Genomic DNA, 17,965 nt, shown 5'->3' on the forward strand with positions numbered 1-17,965 from the left:
CAGAAACACCAAATCAGAAAGGACATATGCACCCCTATGTTCATAGCAGCATAATTTACAACAGCTAAGATTTGGAAACAGCCTAAGTGCCCATCAGCAGATGAGTGGATTAAAAAACAGTGGTACATTTACACAATGGAATACTACGCTGCCATAAAAAAGAAACATTTACCATTTGCAACAGCATGGATGGACCTGGAGAGCCTTATGCTAAGCGAAATAAGCCAGTAGGAGAAAGATATCACATGATCTCACTCATTTGTAGAATATGATAAACAACATAAACTGATGAACAAAAATAGATCCAGAGACTGAGAAGCACCTAATGGACTGTCAAAACTCAGAGGGAAGGCAGGGAAAGGCTGGGGAGAGGGCATGTAAGAGATCAACCAAAGAACTTGTATGCATGCATATTAGCATAACCAATGGACTAGGACAAAGGCCATGGGGGCTTGTCCTGAGGTTTGGGAGTGGCCAGGGAGGGGTCAATGGGGGAAAAAAGAGACATATGTAATACTTAAAACAATAAATAAATAAAAACATCAATGATGAGAGAGAATCATTGATTGGCTGCCTCCTGCACACGCCCTACTGGGGATTGAGCCTGCAAACCAGGCATGTGCCCTTGACCAGAATCGAACCCAGGACCCTTCAGTCTGCAGGCTGATGTTCTATCCACTGAGCCATACTGGCTAGTGTAAATATTTCTCTCTTTTCCACATCCAGCGCGGCTAGAGAGCAGTCTGGTTCCTGAGTAGGGGCTGCTGTGGATTGAGAAAGCGAAAGAAAGAGACAGACACAGAGATAGAAGGAAAAAGCTGGGGCCGGGTGGGACAGCTGTCCTCTGATGGAGAGACAGTGACCCAGAGCTGATACAGCTCGTTTATTTTATACAGCAAAATACCAGGAAGTTTTACTAAAGCCCAAGACAAAGGAGATTATGTGCATTCTTGTGGCTTCTTTGTAATGGTCACTTCTGGATGGGCTGGATAATCCTGTTTGTTCATAGTGCTTGGCTGGATTTAGATAATGAAACCCACCCCCTGGCGCCTAAGCTGAAGGTCAAGCTGACAACACACCTGCCTCTGGCAAGGTGTGTTTCCAGGACGTGGCTCTGCCAACACCACTGGATTCAGCTGACAATAATTAAAGAAATACTCATATGCCTTCCCAGATGCTCTCTACAGTCTAGGGCTTAATATATCTTTATTGATTTCAGAGAGGAAGGAGTGGGAGGAAGAGATAGAAACATCAATGGTGAGAGAGAATCATTGATCGGCTGCCTCCTGCACACCCCCTATTGGGGACTGAGCCCAAAACCCAGGCATGTGCCCTGACCGGGAATCGAACCTCGACCTCCTGAATCACTGATTGATGCTCAACCACTGAGCCATGCCAGCTGAGCTGGGCTCCTCTCGTCCTTTGGCTGAGTAGTACTCCATTGTGTATTGTACCACATCTTCTTTACCCCGTCCTCAGTCACAGGTGTCTCCATGTCTTAGCGCCCATGAATAATGCTGCAGTGAACAAAGGGTGCATATACCTTTCAAATAAATGTTTTCCAGTTTTTTTGGGTATATCCCCAGGAGAGGAATTGCTAGCTCTATTCTCGATTTTTTGAGGAATCGCCAGACTGCCTTCCATAGTGGTTGTACCAGTCTACATTCCCACCAGCAGCGAATGAGGGTTCCCTTTTCTCCACAACCTCTCCAACACTTGCTATTACTTGGCTTGTTGACAATAGCCATCCTAACAGGTGTGAGGTGGTATCTCATTGTGGTTTTGATTAGCATTTCCCTATTAGCTAGTGAAGTTGAACATCTTTTCCTATATCTATTGGCCATCTGTATGTCTTCTTGGAAGAAGTGTCTATTCAGGTCCTCTACCCATTTATTTTCTTTTTGTTTATTTCTCTACCCATTTTTTAAAAGATTTTTTTTAAAAATTGATTTTTATAGAGAGAGGCAGGGAGAGGGAGAGAGAAACATCGACGTGAGTGTGAAACATTGATCAACTGCCTCCTGCATGCCCCCTATGAGGGATCAAATGAACAACCCTGGCATGTGCCCTGACCTGGAATCAAACTGGCAACTGTTTGATGCCCAGGACGACACCCAACCAACTGAGCCACACCAGCCAAGGCCCTCTGCCCATCTGTAAACTGGATTGTCTTTTTGTCTGGTGTGGAGTTGTATGACTTCTTTACGTATTTTGGATATGAACCCCTTGTTGGAGCTGTTGTTTGCAAATATCTTCTCTCATTCGGCTGGTTGCCTTTTTGTTTTGTGGGTGGCTTCTTTGGCTGGGTAGAGTCTTTTTCGTTTGATACAGTCCCATTCATTTATTTTTGCCTTTACTTCCCTTGCCTTTGGGGCCAGATTCATAAAATCCTAAGACCAAGGTCCATAAGTTTAGTACCTGTGTTTTCTTCTATGTAATTGTTTTCTGTGCAGAACACTTTCATAAGATGTTATCAAACATGATCTGCTTGCCCTGACGGGTTTGGCCCAGTGGATAGAGCGTCGGCCTGCGGACTGAAAGGTCCCGGGTTCGATTCCGGTCAAGGGCATGTGCCTTGGTTGCGGGCACATCCCCGGTGGGGGGTGTGCAGGAGGCAGCTGATCGATGTTTCTCTCTCATCGATGTTTCTAGCTCTCTATCCCTCTCTCTTCCTCTCCGTAAAAAATCAATAAAATATATTAAAAAAAAACAACACCATGATCTGCTTTTGAACGGGTGTCAGCCACACCCAGATTCATGAAAGAGGCTAGGGAAAGAAAAGGATTGTGGAGGCCGAACTGACGTCATCCGCTGAGACACAGAGCCTTGCGCAGCCTGGAATCCAGGGTGACACAGCCAGAGCCCCTCCACCCATGGGGCTCCTGCTGAGACGCTCAGGGCTGGGATCACTGCCCAGGAAACCAGACTCCTCCTCCAAGTGGCCCTTGGGAGGGCAAGAATTTTGTCCCACAGCCAGGGCAGGGACATGGGGCTCAGAGACAAGAAAACCAACATGCCCTTGAATTCCATCTGGAAAGCAACCACTGTCAGCCCTCTGCGGGGCCTGCGGGATGGAACAGGTTTCTTTTCTTTTTTTTTTTTTCTTTAATATATTTTTATTGATTTCAGAGAGGAAGGGAGAGGGAGAGAGAGACAGAAACATCACTGATGAGAGAGAATCATTGATGGGCTGCCTCCTGCATGCCCCACACTGGGGATCAAGCCTGCAACCTGGACATGTGCCCTGACCGGAATCGAACTTGGGACCCTTCAGTCCACAGGCCAACGCTCTATCCACTGAGCCAAACCGGCTAGGGCAGGACAGGTTTCTTTTCATTCAAAGAGCTGTTACTACATCAGTGAAGCATTTTATTTTATTTTTTAAACATATGTTTTTTTAAAATATATTTTTTATTGATTTCAGAGAGGAAGGGAGAGGAAGAGAGAAATAGAAACATTAGTGCCGAAACCGGTTTGGCTCAGTGGATGGAGCGTCGGCTTGCGGACTGAAGGGTCCCGGGTTCGATTCCGGTCAAGGGCATGTACCTTGGTTGCGGGCACATCCCCAGTGGGGGGTGTGCAGGAGGCAGCTGGTCGATGTTTCTCTCTCATTGATGTTTCTAGCTCTCTATCCCTCTCCTTTCCTCTCTGTAAAAAAATCAATAAAATATATTAAAAAAAAAAAATCAGTGATGAGAGAGAATAATCAATTGGCTGCCTCTTGCATGTCCCCCACCAGGCATCAAGCCCGCAACCCAGGCATGTGCTCTGACCAGGAATCAAACCGTGACCTCCTGGTTCATAGGTCGATGCTCAACCACTGAGCCATGCTGATCAGACTTAAATATGTTTTTATTGTTTTTTTTTTTTTTTAGAGAGACAGGAAGTGGGAGGGATAAAGAGAAACATTGATGAGGGAGAGACACCCATTGGCTTCCTCCTGCACACCCCCTCCTGGGGATGAGCCTGAAATGCAGGCATGTGCCCTGACCAGGAATTGAACCGGTGACCTCTTGGTTCCTGAGTCAACGCTCAAGTGCTAAGCCACACCGGCCAGGCTCAGTGGAGCATTTTAGATACAAAATGATATCTTAGACACAATTAATCTATAATAATAAAAGGGTACTATGCTAATTAGATCAGATGTCCTTCCAGACATCCTTCCGGATGAAGCCTGGGGCTGCCAGGGAAGCCCAGGTCCCGGGTGCCTATGGGAAGCCAGTGCTGGCAGGCGGGGGAAGGAAGGCCTACTCTTGCACCAATTTCGTGCATCGGGCCTCTAGTGTATTTATAATACATTATAACTCTATTTTATAATAAATTTATGTATTTATCCTGATGTTTGTTTTCATTTAAAATTAAGGAGGTGGAGGGAAGGAAGGAGGAAGAAAAGACAATAGTGTCATCCTAGCCGGTTTGGCTCAGTGGATAGAGCATTGGCCTGCGGACTGAAGGGACCCAGGTTGGATTCAGGTCAAGGGCACATACCCAGGTTGTGGGCTTGGTTCCCAGTGCGGGGCGTGCAGGAGGCAGCTGATCAATGATTCTCTTTCATCATTGATATTTCTCTCTCTCTCTTCCTCTTTCTCTCTTCTTTCCTCTCTGAAATTAATAAAAATATATTAAAAAACAAGCAAATAATAGTGTCATTACTACTCATAGCTGGAAATCAATGGACGCTCTTTAGAGAAATAAAGGATTAAGTGAGCTATGTGAAATTATAGAGGTAACCACAAGTACACAGCTATAAAATTCCCAATATACCAGGAGCAAATATTTGATAACCTGCAAAACCTAGAGAGTATTAAAAAAAAGGACTTCACCAAGTCTAAGGAGATCTGTCACCTCGATATATGCAAATAGGTTAACTCACTGTAAAGGGAAATGCCTGTGAGATGGCTCACATTTGACTCTGAGCTGGAGGCAAAAGACACTGCCGAGACAGGAAGACTCAGAAAGAATGCAGCTAGGAGGATGGTGCAGGAGGTAACAGGCAAAAACCAACGGAAAGCGGGGGTCAGGTTCAAGGCAAACCATTAGACGAGACCAGGACGAGCACTTTAAAGTGACAACACGTGCAATCACAAGGAAGATGTCACGTTCCTACGCTGCACCAAAGAGCGTGTGTTAATATTTATGCGTTGAGAAATAGAGTGAAGACATAAAATGGAGTTACTCTAGGCAATCTGCTAAATTACTAAAAGCGAGTGGGTTGAGACCTGAGGAAATGATTCTATTCTTGTTCTAACAAGCCTGGGAATTTAAACTTTCGAACTTCCTAGTCCTGCATCCATGCCTCAATACACATATAGCAAACCTCCAGATAAACTTGACCCCCACCCACCTGAAAGGACTCCTATCCAGACCACCTGGCACTCGTTACCCAGACCATTCGATGTGACCAGAGTTCGTGGTGCCCATCTTTGACCACCTAGCACCCTCATCCAGGTGTCTGACATCTGACTGATAACCATCCTGGACTAATTCTAGGGCTGAGTGCAGGAGTGATACTTCTCAAAAATGTACTTTTTACTAGGAGAAATCTTAACTTTTCTTTCTTCTTTCAAACACTTCTAGGTTTGGTCTAGCTATGTTCATAGTTTTTAAACTCTAAGATCCTTGAATAAATCTTTATCAACCTTGGCCAGGTTGGTTGGAGTGTCATCCTGATATGCCAAGGTTGTGGGATCGATCCCTGGTCAGGGCACATACAAGAATCAATCAGTGAATGGATAAGTAAGTGGAACAACAAGTAAATGTTTCTCTCTCTCTCTTCCTCTCCCTCAATTAAAAAAACAACTTATCATTTATTTCTAGCAAAGCCTCCAGATTCTTTTTGAGTTAGTTTGACAGCATTAAATAACACAGTATCTGCATTCTTACAATGGAAAGAAATACAAGGAGAAAGAGTGAAAAACACACAATTGTAGTAAAAATTTTAATTCATCTTTCTTCTCCGCCCCATCCACTACCACAAATTATACAGTCAAGTTTCCCACATTTGGTGAAATCGTAGGGGTCAGCACATCAGAGAGCAATGGATAAGCCTCACCCTGGGAAAACCACCTTGGTGATCATGGTATCTCCCCTGCCATTAAGTATTAATTAATTCATCTTTCATAGATGTGTATACAAAAAAACAAGTCAGATTAGAAAGGACCTAATAACATAATTTGAGATTTAATTAATGTATATTAAACTCTTTATCTTAAAAACAGACTACTCCCTTGAAGGTGAACATCTGAACGTTCACAAATGACCACCTATTAAATTATTATTATTTTTTTATAAACATAATTTTTTAAATATTTTTTATTGTTTTCTTAAGAGAGGAAGGGAGAGGGATAGAGAGTTAGAAACATCGATGAGAGAGAAACATCGATCAGCTGCCTCCTGCACATCCCCCACTGGGGACGTGCCCGCAACCAAGGTACATGCCCTTGACCAGAATTGAACCTGGGACCTTTCAGTCCACAGGCTGACGCTCTATCCACTGAGCCAAACCAGTCAGGGCAAATTATTTTTTAAAAAACCAATATTTACCAAAAAAGTATAGAATAGACAGCATTCTCCAATTACCAGAAATTAATATCAAACTACAAAACAAAAAAGACCTTACTACCTGTCAGTTTTGAAACTCTTAAATTGTCTTTGGTCAAAAAATAAATCAAGTTAAAATTTCATAGAAAATAACCATAGTTCAGATACTGCATAGCAGGACCTAAGCTAAAGAAGTACGTGGAGGTAAATTCATAGCTTTAAATATTCACATTAATAAGGATGAATAAAAAAATAAGGAGCTAAGTATCTAACTCAAGATAGAGATAAACAACAACAAAATAACAAAAACAGAAGAATAGAAATAATAAAGATAAAAGTGTAAAGTGATGATTTAGAAAAATCAGTAGAACTAATCTAAATAAAATAAACCAAGTAGAAACAAAATTTTAAAATTTGGCAATCGCTAAATCTGTAGTTGATCTAGTTTGGAAAAGAAAGGAATAAAATACACAGACACTCAAAAAAATCGTAACCAAGGGCAGACTTCTTTTTTTTTAATATATATTTTATTGATTTTTTACAGAGAGGAAGGGAGAGGGATAGAGAGTTAGAAACATCGATGAGAGAGAATCATAGCTGCCTCCTGCACACCCCCCACTGGGGATGTGCCCACAACCAAGGTACATGCCCTTGACTGGAATCAAACCTAGGACCCTTGAGTCCGCAGGCCGACGCTCTATCCACTGAGCCAAACAGTGGCTCAAGGACAGAAGGACAGACTTCTTATTGCATACTTTCCATGTAGTGATTTATAAGATATTTGGTCTTCATCCATAGTTAACTAACTCAGAGTTCCCCAAATCCTTGGAATTTCCTAAGAGTTGAGAGTGATACAGGGGTCTTTTGTTATGTTAATGAAATGGCTTCTGGACCCCACTGAAGGGTGAGGGCTGGTGGCCAGGAAAACCAACCAAATGATTAGAAGTTTGTAACTTTCAGTCCCACCCAGGACCTCCAGAGAGGGGAGAGAGGCTGAGATGGAGCTCAGTTGCCAATGGCCAATAACTTAGTCAATCGTGACTAGGTAATGAAACCTCCATAAAATCCCCCGAAAAGAACAGCTCCTTGGCCCTTTTTCAGGGTGCTTCCACACGGGGTTGGGGGGAGGAGGGGGGGCGGCGGCAGGAGCACAATGCTTCCGGGTGCCACCTTTCGGGGCCCCAAGATCCATGAGGACAGAAACTCCTTCATTCGGGACTTTGTGTTGGAGAGTGGGAATTTCTGAGCATGCTTACTACTCCCATTCCAGAGAGGCCGTGGACTATGCCCCAGATGGAGTTGTCAGTGCTGACACCAGGCCAGGCCTTGAGATACGGTCTCATGGCCCCTTCCCAGCACGAAGGCCTTCTTTCATAGATCACTGTCAGCTTTCTGAAGAACAGGATGACCCTGTGAATAACATGGTCGTCAATGGCATGATCCTGACGTTGCTTAGGAAAAACTGTTTTGTCTTAAGCCTGCTCTGCAAAAACAGGATGTGGTTAATGTGCTTAAAAGTGGTCCCGTAAGGAGACAAATCAATAAGGTTCCATTCCGTGCCCCTCGTTGGGGCAAAGCCCTTGCTCCCATGCCAGTGAGCGGCCACCCTAACAGGGCCTGCAGCCCTCAGGGGAGTGTTCTCCCCAAGCTTCAGTCCTCAGTCTCCATCTGGACCGGCACAGGCAGGAATTCGGAGGCCAGATAAAGATTTCCGCTTCCCAGACCGCACACCTCACAAGGGTCTTGGCAAGGGGTCGCCAAGATACCTTCCCAGACAGTGGAGGGTGGTCCCAGCCAACTTCAGCCCTTCACCTCACCTTAACGGACCCCCTCCCCCCCCCCAAACAAGCCTGGGGCTCTGGGTGGGGAGGGGCCCCTGTCGAAGCCCTGACTCTGGGATAACCTTCCAGACTGAGAGCAGCGGAGGGTGCCCGAGGGAAGGCTTCCTGGAGGCGGCGTGCTCGCTGGAACTCCGAGATCCAGAGCTACAAGGAGGCGGGGACCGTGCAGGGAGAGGGACTTGTAACTCCCAAGGCCCCCGCAGGCCCCCCTGATCTCAGAAGCCCAGCGCTGAGGCTCTGCAGAGCAGGATGGAACGGTGACCACGTGCCAGACCACACAAGAAATGATCACTGCCCAGTGGGTGCCGGAGGGCGGGGCGAAGGGGGGGAGGGCGAACAGACACATGCTAGGAAATTGTTAGAAATTGGTCATTTGGCCAAGCGGACGTCCCGGAATTGCTCATGGCCAACCCTGACACAGCTGTCCCCTCCCCTCCCCTCTATTAGTGCGTGTTCGGGCTGGCCCCCCCTGCCGCCTGCTGCGGGGCAGTCTGTTCACTGCTCCCAGGGCCGCTGGGGCTGGAGCATTAGACCCGCGGGCTCGAGCCCTGCCCGCGCGGGGATTGGCCGGCCTGGGTCAGGTCCCGCCCCAGGCCAACCAGAGAAGGAGGCGGGGTCTCACCTGCCGCGGGCTGGGGGCGGGGCGGTGGGAGGCCAAGTGCGTTCCTCCCGCCCGGCGCCCTGGACCTGCTGCTTCGCTTCCCTTTTCCGCTCTGAAGCTGGAGCGGCTTTCAAACCCCAAAGTAGTTTGTTGCTTTTTTAATACAAAGACATAAATTCTTGCCAGGTTCTGGGACCCCGCGGCCTCCTTTCTAGCCACCTTGGCCTTCTACTCCTGTTCCCTCCTGCGCCAAGCTTTTACCCAGCTTGTGCCCTCTGCTTAGCCTGCCTTTCCCCCCTCCCCCTTCTAGCTTGCTCACACTGGCCCTTCCAGACCCAGGTGGCAGTGAGTTAAGGTTCCTCTGGGGGCTTCTTCAGACCCTGTGCACGCTCCTTTTCCAGGCACCGACCATCCCACTCTAGGCTGGTGGCCTGCCTGTCTAGTCTCTGTGTCTCCCCCACCACATGTAGCGTGGTACAGTGATGATCTGAACTGGACGAAAGGGGCCACATGCTGACCTGACAAGCTCAGGGAAGGCCTGCATGGCGGTCTTGCAAACTCAGAGACCTAAAGTAACCACAAAGGATGGTTTGAAATTGAACTTTAACTAAAAGCAGTGATGGTGGGTAGTTACATCCTAGACAAGATCAACCTTTACCTTACTGAGCCCATCTGTCCTTTTGCATCTATAATAACACTAGAGGCCCTCTCGCAGTCTGGGAGCCATGGGGGATGTCTGACTGACAGCTTAGGCCCGCTCCCAGTGGGACACCTTAGCGCTGCCACAGAGGCCTCTGCTGTGCTCACCAGCTGTGAGCCCAGCTTCTGGCTGAGCAGTGCTCCCCCTGTGGGAGCGCACTGACCACCAGGGGGCAGCTCCTGTGTTCAGCGTCTGCCCCCTGGTGGTCAGTGCATGTCATAGTGACTGGTCGTTCCGCCGTTCGGTTTGAATATTAGCCTTTTATTACATAGGAGGATACTCTTGAAATGTCTGGGTAACTTGTAACTTCCCTTTTTCTGGACCCCTTGGGGCACAACCTAATGTGCTTGGGCGCCAGGACAAATACCACAAATTCCTTCATTGTTATCATATTAATTGTCCCTGCACCCACCTAAGTATGTGTCTATCATTTTACTTTTTATCCAATCCCAGGGGTTTCCCCACCTTGCTTTCTCCCGCCCCTCTAGTCTATCCCCAATGGATTTCATGTAACCCACCTACATCCCTTTCCTTTGATTGCAATGTATAAATACAGATGTAACCCGCCATCCTCGGGAGGATTATCTCAATTCATTGAGGTTCTGCTTCCCGGCATATGTCGACAGTTTGGCTCAAATAAACTCACACAAATTCTTTACAGGTTTGAATGTTTTTATGTTAACAGAACCAAGGAGAGGGATGATGACTTAAGAGATTATCATCCCTGGGCATCATTGGGGTACCAGGCCCCAAGCCAGGCACTTTATAGATAGGGCTGACTGCCATTCAGTTCCCTGCTAGCCCTGGAAGTGATGCGTTGGGGTCCCCTTTTCCTGGGAAGTCCAGGGAAGCTCCAAGAGGTGGAATGGCCCAGGATTCCTCACCTCAGCTGGACTGGTTAGGGGCAGGTCAGTGGGACTGGGGACACCTCCCTGCCAGGCACCCTGGACCTGAAGGTAACTGATGGACAGGTCCCTCGAAGGGAGAGTTCCCATGGTAAGATGGATGTAGTAAGATAAGTGAAAAAAATATTTTTTAAATGCTTTTATTGATTTTCAGAGAGAGAGAGAGAAAAGGGAGAGGGATAGAGAGATAGAAACATCGACGGGAGAAAAAACATGGATCTGCTGCCTCCTGCACACCCTCTCCTGGGGATCGAGCCTAAAACCTGAGCATGTGCCTGACAGGAAATCAACCCAATCAAACCAGGGACCTCTTGATTCATGGGCCAACACTCAACCACGGGGCCACACAGGTCAGGCAGAAGTGATAATTTGGGGTTTCCAACAGGGACACACAACTTGACTCATATTGTTTAAAAGGTAGTGGGTGGGGGAGGGTAGCGGGCTCAGAGCTGGGCTGCCTGAGTTAAAATCCAGACCCACCATTCCTTTGACCTTTGACTTAAGTTCTCTGTGTCAGCTCCTCATCTATAAAGCTGTAGAGTAGTACGTACCCATCCAGGTAGTTTACGCAGGTTATGATATGCATTTTTAAAGCTGAAAAGAAATGCTCCAATACCTTGGTGGGATTCTGGGTGATTTTCCCCCTCATCTGCTGCTTTATTTCCCACGGGCTGGACGGTTCTGAAGTGGTTGGAACCCATTGTAGTTACTGGTGCATCCCAGTACCCAGCCCCCAGCACAGTGCTTGTGCACTGGAGTGGACGTGTTTGTTGACTGAGTGAATGATCACAAATACATGCCTACCCTTTCAGAACATTCACTTGAGTGCAGAATTAATTCTACCCAAATCAGTTTGATAATATGCAAAAATACAGAGCTATAGGGGGCAGGCAACTGTAGCTAAAGGGGAGGGGCAGGCTTCCTGTTGGAGGCGGGTTTAGTGGCAGGAGAGGTCCCAGGATGGGACAGACTTTTGTGTCCATCTTCATGGGCAGAAGCTGTGACACAAGAAGCCCGGGTGCGGCAGGAGCTCGGCAGGGCGCAGCGGAAGGGGAGGGTGGACAGGTGGTCCAGCCTCACTTGAGGGTCTTGCTGTGGATTCGGATTTGACCTAGGAGCAGTGGGACTGTGGACGCTCTGGGGCAGGAGAGAGCTGGGAGCCAGGTGGAGCTTCAGGAAGACGGGCTGGGGAGGCCCCTCGCAGTGACCCCAGGGTGCCAGTGGTCCAGCTGTGAGGTGGTGGCTCTGGGAGGATGGGATGAGATTTATTTTTTATTTTTTTGTTATATTTTTAAAAAATATATTTTACTGATTTTTTACAGAGAGGAAGAGAGAGTTAGAAACATCGATGAGAGAGAAACATCGATCAGCTGCCTCCTGCACACCCCCTACTGGGGATGTGCCCGCAACCAAGGCACATGCCCTTGACCGGAATCGAATCTGGGACCCTTGAGTCCGCAGGCTGACGCTCTATCCACTGAGCCAAACCGGTTTCGGCTATTTTACTGATTTTTTACAGAGAGGAAGAGAGAGAGAGAGTTAGAAACATTGATGAGAGAGAAACATCAATCAGCCGCCTCCTGCACACCCCCTACTGGGGATGTGCCCGCAACCAAGGCACATGCCCTTGACCGGAATCGAATCTGGGACCCTTGAGTCCGAAGGCCGACGCTCTATCCACTGAGCCAAACCGGTCAGGGCGGGATGAGATTTCTGAAAGTGAAAGTTGATCAGCAGTTGATCTTCCCACCGAGCAAACCCCAGACCCAGGGGTCTTCGCCTGTGGTTCTCATGTGCATTTAAGGAAGAGACAGCCCCACTTACACAAACTCCACGTAGACAAAGAGGGTACTGCCCAACCCGTTCTGTGAGGCAATCATAACCTTGACACCAAAACCTGATAAGGGAAATGGGAAAGAGTACAGGGCACTCTCATTCAGGAATAGGTTCCGTACTGGACAGCAGCATAATCTACCACTTACCAGGAGACAGGAGAGGTCAGGCGTCCTCTCTGCGGTTGAAGATAGATACAACTCGATCTACTCTCCAGAAAAACTTAGCAAAATGGGAAGGGAGGGACTTCCTCGCTCTGATAAAGGGCAGCTGCAGAGCCCACGGACAGACCTCACTTGGGGCGGTGCAACCTGCCCGCTTTCCCTGTGAGAGAGGGAACGGGACAAGCAGGACCTGGCAGGGCAGTAAGGCAAGGACAAAGGGTATCAGAGATTCCAAAGGAAGGAACGAAATGCCTTACTTAGAGATGATAGGAACACCAAAGAATCAACAAGTAAGTCACTAGATGGGGTTTTGCGAGGTTGCTGGATATAAAAATCAATGTGCACCCTCCTCCCCGCCCCCCCCCCCCACACACACACACTAAAACAATTCTAGCGGTAACAATTAGAAAACGAAGAACCACATTTACAATGACATCAAACATAGGCCTCTTAATAAAACATGCTCAAGCCCTGGCGGGGTGGCTCAGACGGTTGGAGCATCACCCTGTACACCAAAAAGGTTGTGGGTTTGATCCCCAGTGGGGGCACATAAAGGAGGAGGCAGCCAATTGATGTTTCTCTCTTACCTCTCCCCCCCCCTTCTTCCCCTCCCTCTCTCTCTCCTCCCTCCCTCTTTTCCTCTCTGTCTCAAATCAATAAGCATATCCTAAGGTGAGGAATAAAAAAAAATGTACAAGAGCTCTTTGGAGATAAAACTATTGTGAGATAAAGAGGCCTCAGAAGTGCTGACATATACCATGTCCATGGATTGGGAGACTTATTATAAGGAGGTCCCCTGTCTCATGTGATACCCAAGTTCAGTGCAATCCCAGTGAAAGCCGGGCTGGGTCATGGAACTCTGCACTGGGCTCACCTGCAGGGAGAAGGGAGGGTCATGGTCAGGACTGGGCACAGCTTCAGCAGTGCAGCAGTGTTTCTGGGGAAGGGGGGTCATTTTCAGGTGAACAGGTCCATGGTTGCTGGCCTTGTAAGTTGATGCACCCATTTGGGGGCAAAATTTGATCATTATACATCAAGATCTATGAACATGGCCCTAGCCGGTTTGGCTCAGTGGATAGAGTGTCGGCCTGCGGACTGAAGGGTCCCAGGTTCGATTCCGGTCAAGGGCATGTACCTTGGTTGCGGGCACATCCCCGGTAGTGGGTGTGCAGGAGGCAGCTGCTCGATGTTTCTCTCTCATCGATGTTTCTAACTCTCTATCCCTCTCCCCTCCTCTCTGTAAAAAATCAATAAAATATATTAAAAAAAAAAAAAGATCTATGAACATGCTCTTATGTTTTGACCTTGTAATTTTGCTCCTGAAAAATCATCCAAAAGAATAAAACACAATTTATTCCTTGCCAATGTTATTTACAGCACTGAAAACTATTAGAGTAAAATTCCCCTATTCGGCAATGGGGTTGAATTCTCTGCCACTTACTAGCTGCTTGAAATAGAGGGAATGGGTCCCAACAGCCCCTCAAAGCCTTTCTGGATAAGAAGGAAGGTTCGATCTCCTTCCCTTGCCCATGCCTCTGGGAGACATCTCTCCTGAGGTCAATGCAGCCGGCTGAGCCTTGGCCACCAGCCCTGCCCACAGAAGCAAAGAGTTTGAGAGCTGGAGGGCAGGCGCTGTTTCCTGCCACAGCCAGAAGGAAAGGCAGGGTCCAGCCCCGGACCCGCGAGCCCAGCGGGAACACAAGCACAGGCTGCCTGGCCTCCCCCTTCGCTCTCGGCCAATCTGCTTTTCTTCATGCTCTGCCCCGGGGAACGGGGTGTCTACCACAGACTTCAGGGTGACCCAGGGCAGAGTCCCACTCGACACTGCCTCCTCAAGCCTCAGGAAGTCACCTCCATCCACTTTGTTGGACCAGCCCAGGTGGCTTCCTCCCTCCCTTGATCTTGAGACAATTGTTCCACCTGAGAGAGAGCAGAAACTTGTTTTACAGCTTTTCAGCGGACACATAGCCCAGGCTCCTTTAATCTCTGTCCCTGAGGTAGGCCCAGAAAGCTGCCCTCAGGGACATCACAGGCACGACCCAGGGCCTGGCAGGATTCCTGAATTCTGGGATGGGCTCGGTCCCTTTGGGGGATCAGAACCTTGTGAAACCTCCCAGAAGCTTGGTCTCAGGCAGGGACCCAGCCAACTTCCGCCAACCGGGGCATAAGCAATGTGTAAATTACAGGCTGAAGTTACTGGAGGCCAAGGATGGAGCTCTCCCCTCCCCACACGGCCTGGGAGAGTGGCTGCTGGCCGCCAAGTGCAGCCAGAGGCGCTGCCGTGGGCGGGTGTGGCGCTGGACATCCAGGTGACGCAGTGAGCAAGGACAAGCCCTGGGCAGGAGGCCAGGCCGATGCACAGAGCCTGCACCCAGTGCCTTACAGCCGAATGGCAGAGGAATGAATGGCAGAGAAATGAGGCACCCGACCCCACCTAACTACACACTGTGACATGTAGGGGGGAGCAGGGGTCCAGGGCTAGGGAAGGCTCTTAGTCCGTTCCAGCTGCTGTCTATAAGAAGCCCCAGAGACGGGGTGCTTATAAAAATTGGCCTTTATTTCTCACAGTTCTGGAGGCTGGAAGCCTGAGATCAGGGTGCCAGACTGGCCAGGTTCTGGTGACAGCTCTCTGCCGGTCACAGAAGACCCTTCTCTGTGACTTCACATGACAGAAAGGGCAGAAGGGCTCGGTGGGGCTGATAAAGGTGCCAATCCCATTCACCAGGGCTCTGCCCTCAGGACTAATCACCCCAAAGGCTCCACCCCTGACACCTCGCACCACTGCACCGGAACATCTTTGGGGATTAGTGTGGACCAAAAGGGGCGACACACTAAACCCGACGAGCTGAGAGGAGACCTGTAAGACAGCCTTACAAACTCAGAGACCTAAAGCAACTACATAGGATGCTCTGATATGAAAACTTTCTAGCCCAGCCACCGTGGCTCAGTGGTTGAGCACCAACCTATGACTGATTCCCTGGGTTGCAGGCTTGATCCCCAGTGTGTGTGGGGTGTGTGTGTGTGTGTGTGTGTGTGCAGGAGGCAGCTAATCAATGATTCTCTCTCATCATTGATTTTTCTCTCTCTCTCTCCCTCTCTGAAATCAATCCTATATAACAAAAGCCTAATATGCTAAGTGTCTGGTTGTCCGGTCATCTGTTCAACCACATCCGTTCAACCAATCAAAGTGTAATATGCTAATGATATGCTAAGGCTGTTCAACCGCTCGCTATGACGTGCACTGACCACCAGGGGGCAGAAACTCCGACCAGTAGGTTAGCTTGCTGCTGGGGTCTGGACATGCCCTGGAGCCCTCCCATGGTCTATCCCAGGCTGGCCAACCTCCCATGTCCCTCCCCGGCTCCAATAGTTGCCTGATGGGGTCCCTCAGCCTGGCCTGTACCCTCTCGCAATCCAGGACCCCTACGGAGATGTCGGAGAGCCAGTTTCAATCCAATTCCACAGGCCAGGCCGAGAGACCCCACTGGTGCACACCAGGCCTCTAGTGAAAATATATAAAAAAAAACTTCCTGCCCTAGCTGGTTTGGCTCAGTGGATAGATGTCGTTAGCCTTCAGACTCAAGGTCCTGGGTTCAATTCCTATCAAGGGCACATGCTTGGGTTGCTGGCTCCATGCTCAATTAGTGGGGCATGCAGGAGGCAGCCAATCAAAGATTCTCTCTCATCACTGATGTTTCTATCTCTCCCTCTCCCTTCCTCTCTGAAATCAATAAAAGTATATAAAAAATGTCTAACTAAAAGCATTTCAGCGAGTAGTCATGTACTAAGGCAGTATTTTTCCTGAACAAAAGTCTATCTTTAGCCCTGACCGGTGTGGCTCATTGGATAGAGTGTCGGCCTGTAGACTGAAGGGTCCCGGGTTCGATTCCCAGTCAAGAGCATGTACCTTGGTTGCGGGCACATCCCCCATAGGGGGTGTGCAGGAGGCAGCTGATCGATGTTTCTCTCTCTTCGATGTTTCTAACTCTCTATCCCTCTCCCTTCCTCTCTGTAAAAAAATCAAAATATATTAAAAAAAAATAAAGTCTATCTTTACCTTAATTGAGCTAATTAACTTTGCTAACCTACCTTAGGAATGTCAAGTAATTTCCTTTTTCAGACCCCTCACCTACACAGGCATAGATCCCCTCATTGTACTGTCATCATGTTGTTGATTGTTAACTACAGTATCCCACACCCACCGATGTAAAAGATGTGTCTATTTCACTTTTTTGTTTTTTTCTCATTTCACTTTTTATCCAGTCCCAGAGGTTTCCCATTTTGCTTTCTCCCATCTCCCAAATCTATCACTAAAGGATTTCATGTAACCCAGGTACGCCTCCTCTTCTGATTGCAATGTATAAAATAAGATGCAGCCCTGACCGGTGTGGCTCAGTGGATAGAGCCTCGGCCTGTGAACTGAAAGGTCCCAGGTTCGATCCCGGTCAAGGGCATGTACCTTGGTTTCTGGCACATACTCAGTGGGAGGTGTGCAGGAGGCAGCTGATTGATGTGTCTCTCTCATCAATGTTTCTACCTCTCTATCCCTCTCCCTTCCTCTCTGTAAAAAATCAATAAAAATATATTTTTTAAAAAATAATAAGTTCTCTACAGGTTTGAACTTTTCTTACATTGACTTTAGGGTCCCACATGTGAATTTGGGTGGGAAAACATTCAGACCTTAGCGGGCTCTTTGCAGTGGTGATATGTTAAACGGACAAGGACTAATACGGGGAATTAGGAGCTTACCACACCACTGGACGGGCTGAAAACAATGCTCCGGAGATCCAGGAATGGGACACATGCGGTGGGGGGAGCCGCTACGTGCAAGGATGTGCAGCTCGACGGTGACCCAGGGACCCAACACAGGGTGACTGCTGCTGCACTGTCTCCTGAGACCCAGAAAACAGAGCCATAGGGATGGGGTAGAGACACTGGGTCTCACGTGAGGGGGGAGGTGATTCTGCCACTGGGTACTTTAAATTCAGGCTGTGATTTACACATCACATATGTTGACGTAAGAAATGCTCAGACCTGTAGGAAATTTTTATGAGCTCGAGCCAAATTGTTGAGCGGCCAGGAGCAAGGCCTCCAAAGCAGTTTCTTTTCACTTAGAATTAAGACAGCCGGAGAAAGCAAGGCGGGTGGGTTACAGGGTAGTTAACAAGGAAGATTATGTGCCCTCTGGGGGATGATTATGCCTTGAGGGGCCTGAAAAACAGGTTCACTCTGGCCTTGCAAAGCTGTGTTAACCCAGAAGCACAGACACAATGGGCGGGGCTGATAATAAAAAAGTTCTGTGCCTGGGGCTTATCTATCCACCGTGACCTGCCCAGCTAGGGATTTGTGATCAGACCACCCTGTGAGGCTGCTTCGTCACT

This window comes from Plecotus auritus (assembly GCF_963455305.1).
Source record: "Plecotus auritus genome assembly, chromosome: 1".
Taxonomy (NCBI): domain Eukaryota; kingdom Metazoa; phylum Chordata; class Mammalia; order Chiroptera; family Vespertilionidae; genus Plecotus; species Plecotus auritus.